At 47.2% G+C, this 7,718-nt stretch overlaps 1 pseudogene; it reads left to right on the top strand.

The window, feature by feature from the left end:
* The window catches only part of LOC101433365 (speedy protein C-like), a 10,264-nt pseudogene extending 2,840 nt beyond the window's left edge, over positions 1-7,424 (top strand).
* The last annotated feature ends 294 nt before the right edge of the window (positions 7,425-7,718 follow it).

Genomic DNA, 7,718 nt, shown 5'->3' with positions numbered 1-7,718 from the left:
AGTAAAATACTGGAACCTGCCTTCTTGACCTCTATCTAGGATCAGCAATGCTGCGACTTGCTCACTGTGTGAAGAGCATGTTAAGTGGAGCCATGATTACCAGGATACTGTAAGTAAAACTTAAACACAATTGGCATTATGGCTTGCTCCCATGGAGAGATAACATGTGAAATATTACAAACCTGCAACTTAAAACTATTAATTGCAACTCAAAATCCTTATGCATTAAGTAATACATTAATTAATATTAAGGACCATACTTTTCTCCTGTTCTAAATATAAGCCTAATAATCATAATATTATCTTTTCTATTCTAGATCAGGTTCAAAAGTACATCAAACATGTTCAATTCCTGGTAACTTCATTTTCTAAATAGTTAATAAACATGTCTATAAAATAAGGTAGCTGAAAACAATGGGGCCACCCGTGGCTTGCAGGTAGTTGGTTAATTGGTGCTAGGCTCAGCCACCTACTACGCTACTGTACTCTATTGTATAGCAAAACGAAGTTTGCTTGCTAGTGATGGATCACCTATTAAGCAGTCAAAATTACCATGAATTATTCAAATGAAACCAACATGTACTAACATTTAAAAAAAAATAAAGAGAAAAAATATTTAATTAAAAAAAAACCAAAACAAAACCAAAATGTAAAAAACTTTATTCTATAGTTCTGATCACTCCCACAGCTAAAACTAAAGGAATTTCCAACTTGGTGCACTAATCCTGAATGAAACCAACTGCCCAAAAGGTGCCAGTTCACCAGAAGCACCTGACGAAGCACATGAGTGCCAATCATTAAACAGCCTGAAATGTGTCTTCAAAACAAAGTTAAGTACTTAATACTATTATCTATTACAATTTCTCTTTGAACATAAATAACAAAAAAATATAAATATATATATTTATACTGTTCCCTACCAACTTTTAAAAAGGGTGCCATCTTTATAGGCACCTAACCTTGTCTACCTCTGAAATCCAATGTCCTCTTTTAAAAAACAGGTATTCCAAAATTGTAATTGTTTGTTTCTTTCAGAATGAACATCTTGTTAACCATATGAAAACTTCATCCAGCTTCATACAAAATGCCAGATCTGTCTTCCTCCAGTCAAAATAAAATAACAAAGTTTTTGCACCTTGTTAGGTAAGGACTACAAGCCATGGCCAGCAAGAAGTAGTTACAACAAAGAAATCATCTCCCTTCAGCAGCCCTTTAAGACTAAATGGGTAGGGAAGCGGACTTGGCCCAGTGGTTAGGGCATCCACCTACCACATGGGAGGTCCGCAGTTCAAACCCCAGGCCTCCTTGACCCGTGTGGAGCTGGTCCATGCGCGTGCTGATGCGTGCAAGGAGTACCGTGCCATGCAGGGGTGTCCCCTGCGTAGGGGAGCCCCACGCACAAGGAGTGCACCCTGTAAGGAGAGCCCCCCAGTGCAAAAGAAAGTGCAGCCTGCCCAGGAATGGCGCCGCACACACAGAGAGCTGACACAACAAGATGACGCAACAAAAAGAAACACAGATTCCCATGCCGCTGACAACAACAGAAGTGGACAAAGAACACGCAGCAAATAGACACAGAGAACAGACAACTGGGGCTTGGGGGGAGGGAAGGGGAGAGTAATAAATAAATAAATAAATCTTTAAAAAAAAGAGAGACTAAAGGGATACACTCTCTAAAGGTATAATAAAATTAATAGATGGATCTGGAGCTTACTTAGCAAGAAGTCCACGTAAGTATCAGTAATCCCCAGGGTGACTGCTGGCGGGCCCCACCCCCAGAATTCTACTGTCCAGGACAAAAACTTCTTCTAAAAACAGAATAAACCCCAGATGTTACCCAGGAACTTTGTCTTTGGGCCCTCACTGGGAAATTGATAAGTGGGATAATCAATCAAAACAACGAATAGCCACCCACCTCATAACTCCTCTGTATCTGTTGGAAACCTAACATGTACAGGGGGAGTTTGTGGAAAATTCGATCTCTCAAACGGCTGCCTTAAGCTAAACAGCACTGAAAAGGTTATTGATAAAATTACAAGCAAAATGGTAAAAATTGCTCATGTTCCAGGGCAAACATGGAATAGTTAAAATTTAAATAATCTCTTTGGAAGCTGGCAGTCAATAGCAAACAATTTCAAGCTTCTACTGGAAATAATTGCCTTCCTTGTAGGAGGATGTATCATACTTCCTTGCCTCCTTCCTTTCATCGTAAACAAAATGCACACCCTAATAACTGGTATAGTAAAAATGCAAACAACTATCCACTCATGACTCTATATGCATACCAGTCAGTCCAGAGAAACTCTGACAATAGTGATGCCGAAGCTTAATAACTTGAGCTTGACCTCAAAGGGGGGATATAATATAGCCTGTGCATAAATTCAAAATTATCTAATTCTGTATCCAAGTGTGCCTAGTCTCTAGAAATCCAATTAAGTGATATAGGCCCTAAAGGCTTTGAATGTTCAGAAAGGACATAAACTGAATGTGTATTCAAAATTGCATCCAGACGGAATGTGGGGGATATGTTAATTCAAAACCTATCTGGTACTCAAACAAATACTCAACTAACAAAGAAAATAGTTTTCTTTCATAAAAGCACCATTTGACTCCCCACCCTTATATCATCTGTATAAAAAGGACCCAAAACTCTATTTGGGGCTCGGGTTTTAAACAGAAAGCGCCCAAGTCTGGTCAGGGGTAAATAAATTACTTTTTCCTTCCCAAAATTATTATGAGTTCTGGCCTTTTCATATGCAAATAAATAAACTCCTCCTGTTGTAGACATTGAGAGAGGTTTAAGGAGGGCTGGGAGGAAATTTGCTATTTGCAATAGGGAGATCAGTGAGAAGGAGTGACCAGAAGTTCACCAGGTAGAGAGGGGAAGGGACGAGAGGTTTCTAGTTCCAGACAGAGCTGACAGCATTTGTAAATGCATGAGAGGACACTGCTCGCTGAGTACTGCAAGGCATTCAGGGGCTGGAGGGAATCAAGAAAGAAGGCTGAGAGTAAGCTGTTCTTGAAGGGCCTTGAATCCCAAGCCAAAGAGTTAGAGTTTTTTCCTATTTACTTTCTTTTTTCTTTCTTTCTTTTCCTCCCTCTTCTCTCCTTGTCTGCTCTCTCTTCTCCTCTCTCTTCTCATCTCCTGTTCCCCTCATCTCTCATTTAACGTAGGTTTAATGAATGCCTTCTTTGTGCCAGAATCTGTGCTGGGTGCAGGGGTGCAAAATCTATCAAAACCCTGTTCCCACCTATTGTGGGTTGAATTTGTTCCTTCAAAAGACAGGCCAGGGCACTGAGACACAGAGCAGGGAAGTGAGTTGCCTGTGGTGACACAGATAATAGCTGGCCGTGATGGTGAAATTCATGTGTTACCTAGGTTAGAACACCCCGTCCTTTTGTTTCCTCAAGCAAGCACTGGCCTGATTGTTATTGTGAGGGTGCTTCTCAGATCTAAATCAGTAGTAAACTGATTGCACATATGGTTGATTACATCTGCTGTTAACAACTGAGATTGTCTTCAGCAACGAGAGGCGTCTCATCCAATCAGTGAAGGCCTTGGAACCAAGTGATGATTTCAGCAGTCAGAACGGAATGTGGGTCTCTACTTCAGCCAGCCAGCTTCTCCTGGGGATTTCATCAGAAACCTTCGTCAGAGTTCCCAGCTTGCAGCCTGCCCCAAGGAATTCAGACTCGCCCACCCCCACAGTCACATGAGCCAATTCCTTCATGCTTATGTATTTACATTACTTTTATCTCCGGTTGGCTCTGGTCCCTGGCAGAGCTGAAGGTCAAGTCCAGGCAGCCTGGTCTCAGGGCCCTGCTCTTGGCCGCCGTCCTGTGCAATTTCTCAGGGATGCCTGGTAGGAGGACAGAGGCTGCCCGGGCAAGACGCAGGCAGCAGGCGCCCTTGGGGCCAGATGTGTCATTCCCACCTCCTCCCGTCTCCAGAACACTCCACCTGATTTTCTTTTCTTGGAAGTGCTGATCATGCTGTCCCTGCCCAGAATGCTCCCCTCCTCTCATCTTCCCAAGTTTGCTGCATTCCTCCAGGCCCAGCTCAGCTGCCCAAATCTTTTACCAAAAATTACTGATTCTGTATCCTAAATATACATCAGGTCGGTTCACTTCTCTCCACCCATCTCCCTAGCGAACGCACCATCATCTCTCAGTGGGTCTTATGCCAGCCTCCTGCTGACTCCAATGCATTCTCTAGGTGGCACTGGGCATTCTTTTAAATTAAAATACCCATTGTGAACCCTCTGCCTAAAATGCTGCACTGGCTTCCCGTAGCTCCTGCATAGACCTGACCTTCAGGCCCTACGTGGTCCTCCTTAGCCTTGCCACATCAAGATGCATCTCCCTCTCCTTTCTCTCTGCTCTAGCCACACTGCTTTTAATACCTCTAATGGTACAGACTCCTTCCCACCCCAGGACCTTTGTACATGCTGTTCCCTCGATTCTTACTCATTCTTCAGAATGCAGTTCAAGAATTACTTCCTTGGGAAAACTTTCCCTATGATCCCCCAAACTAGAACTAATCTCCCTGTTGTGTGCTTTTATGGCCTTCATTGCATTTATCTCAGCTTGAAATTGTATATTTCAATTACTATTATTTGATGAAGATCTCTGCCTCCAGCCTCGAAGCTCCGTGAGGGTAAAGGAGCAGCTCTGTTTTGCTTACCATGGGTCCCAGTTCAAGTACAAGTGCCTGGCATGAGTCCCAGAGCCTGGATGCCTCTTCCATTTACTCTACTCTATAGGGTGCTGCCTTCCCATGATAGGGGTGATGGACAAGGGGTTCTCAAGTCATTTCCCAAACTCCGAAAGACAATACAGACCATACACTTACACGTGATACAGTCATAGCTATTGAAAGCATCATGAATTGTGGCTTTGGTTGGAATTATACCCTGTGTGGGCATTCTGATGGTCTCACATTGTTTAGCACTCAAGTATATCTTTTGTTAGTGGAATAGGAGGATAAAGTTACTATGATTAAATCAAGCCAGACTGGTTTTACCCCAAATCTTTCAAGTCATGGGGCCCTTGGGGTGATGATAAAAGATATTCATGTGAGGCTGGGACCCCTATAGTTCATTGTCACCCCATAAGGTGACAGCACAAAGCAGCAAGTCAAAGCAAACACTAAAGTTCCACTCCCATTTGCCTGGAGAGGAGCCCATAAGGGCCCCGGCCTGGCTCAACAGGGGCTGTAGACTAGGCAGCTTGTGCTCTGCCACCACCGCCAACCAGACGCTTCACTGCCTTGTGCCCGTATTATCCAGTCCCACAATTGGAAAAACATCTGCTCTCCTTACTTCCACATTCATTCACCCATTTCCCAGGGAACATCCTTTGACTCGCAGGCTCTGGCTGAGCACCAGGGACCCAGGCATGCGAGAGGCGCTGCGACTGATGGGTGGGCAAGGAGCAAGAGGCACGCGGCAGTCAGAGGAGCACCTGAGCGTGGCCGTGGGTGGGCTGTGGCCAGAAGGTGTCACGGGGGGTGTCCGGCAGTGGGGGTGGCGAGGTAGAGATGGTCCAGGCAAAAGAAATGGCCTTTACAAGTGTGGAAGAGGGAGGGAACCACGGGTGGTTCAGGATGGCTGTGGTCCAAAGTGTGAGGAGGGGCAGCGGGAGAGGGGCTGACGGCGGGCAGGGCTGCTCCCAAGCCCTAGGTTAAGGCGCTTGACTGTTTCCGGTGAGAGGCTGGAGGGTGTGAGACCTCAGAGGATTCTGGGAGATAAGGGGGCTTTGTGGAGGGGACCGTGGTAGCCCTTGAGCATCAGGCACGGAGGCCAGCAAGGAGGCGAGGGTGACTATGGCATCAGGCCTGGGCTAAGTAGTTGGAGCCTGGAAGCAAAACTTCTAAAAAGCACCAGGACTGCCCTGGAAGTTTCCTGTAGTGCAGACAGAGGCTACTGGGGTGATATAAAAGGACGTCTGCTCTGTATGTGCTTGTGGGTACCTTTTAGAATTTCAGAGTTGCAGGGACTCCGTTCTTCCTTCTAGCTCTGCACGGGGAGTGGCAGAGCTGAGCCAAGCAATTCTCTTGCTCATCAGAGCTGCCTTGACAAATACTTGACAAACGGGGTGAGTGCGGCCCACACTCCCAGAATCGGGAAGGACAGACAAGTGTGCTTGCTGCCACGGCAACGAACCCGGGCCTTGGGGTCAGACCTGAGTCCGATCCCAACACCACCTGAAACTAGCGGGGAGACCTTGGGCCAGTGCCTTCACCTCGCTGAGCCCCACTTCCCTCTTCTGCATGGTGGTGACAATGGAGATTAAACTCACTGCTGCCGGTGTGCGTCTAGCTTCCAGCCCTGCCACGCCTCCATCCTCCCCCAGCGCTGGCAGCAGGCTAGGTGCTGCCTGGGAGACTGCCGGGAAGAGACAGGCGGCTCTGCGGTGATGTTGAAAAAGGCTCAGGATTCCTGTACCTATAAAGAAGCCCGCAGACCCCCCCAACCCGCCTCGCTAGGCTGCCACACAGAGGTTTAGAGATCCATGTGGTCCCGTGAAACTCTGGCCTTCTGTGCGTCTGGGGCTGGGTGCAGCTAGAGCCTTGTGGGGATCTATTTTCAAAGCTACCTTTGGGGTTTATTTTAAGGAATCTAAGGGGGGAAGGGAACAAACTCTGGGTATTACATTAAATGGACACATGGACTTTATTTCATGTGGACCTCCCAACAACCCTAAGAAGACTCTATGAAAATCCTGTTTAGAAGGAATCGAGGCACAGAGAGGCTGTTACTTCCCTGTAGTCACACAGCTGGAAAGTGGTAGAATCACACTTGAAAGCTGTATCTGTCTATCTGCCCTAGTCTCTCATCTCCTGCTCTTGAAGGCTGGAGAACTCTGTATACACTTAACTGTGAGAAGAAGCCTCCCCGCAGAGCCAGCCACGGTAAGGCCGTGAAAGCACTCGGGAGGGTGAAGAGCAGGACCTGCTAGGGCTGGGAGAGGGCTGCCGGCGGCGCCCGTTTCTGGAAAGGAGAAAGGGTGGTGCCTTCCTGCCTTCTTAGCAAGAACACTTAAAAAAAAATTTTCCCTCCCCCCGCCCCGTTGTCTGCTCACTGTGTCCATTCGCTGTGTGCTCTTCTGTGTCTGCTTGTCTTCTTGTCAGCGGCATGGGGAATCTGTGCCTCTTTGTTGCATCATCTTGAGACCCCATGCAGCAAGAACGCTTTTGAAACAAACACAGCGGTAGCATCTCCACTTGCCTGCAGCTGCCTCAGATTGTGAAGTCTGCCCACCCCCCACCTTCCTCTGTTGCCTCAGGCACTAACCTTGAGCCAGGCCAAGTCGAGGATAGCAGGACGGAGGTGACGGAGCTCACCCTCTGGCTGCGTCTCAGAAACGCCAACACCCGGGAAGCCAGGGCAAGGGTAAATGCAGACCTGGTGCAGGAGGTCTGAGCTGGACCCCAGCCTGCATTTCTAACCAACCCCCCGGGAGCTTGGAGGCCGAGGAGCTAGGCTGTAGAGGGTTTGTTTTAAAGACCGTCCAGGTGCCAAGCACTGGACACTTTAAAAAATTGTAGCATTGATGTGGAGAAAGTGGCCACGGTAACTGCTGAGGGGAGGGAGAGGGAAGAAGAGATGTGATGTGGGGGCATTTTCAAGACTTGGAGTTGTCCTGGGAGGTCCTGCAGGGACAGATGCTGGATGTTGTATGTCCTGCCGTGGCCCACTGGGTGGACTGGGGGAGAG

The sequence above is a fragment of the Dasypus novemcinctus genome, chromosome 9 (genome assembly GCF_030445035.2).
Source record: "Dasypus novemcinctus isolate mDasNov1 chromosome 9, mDasNov1.1.hap2, whole genome shotgun sequence".
Taxonomy (NCBI): Eukaryota; Metazoa; Chordata; class Mammalia; order Cingulata; family Dasypodidae; genus Dasypus; species Dasypus novemcinctus.
The sequence above is the reverse complement of the archived record's forward strand: the minus strand, read 5'-3'. Positions and strand labels throughout refer to the sequence as shown.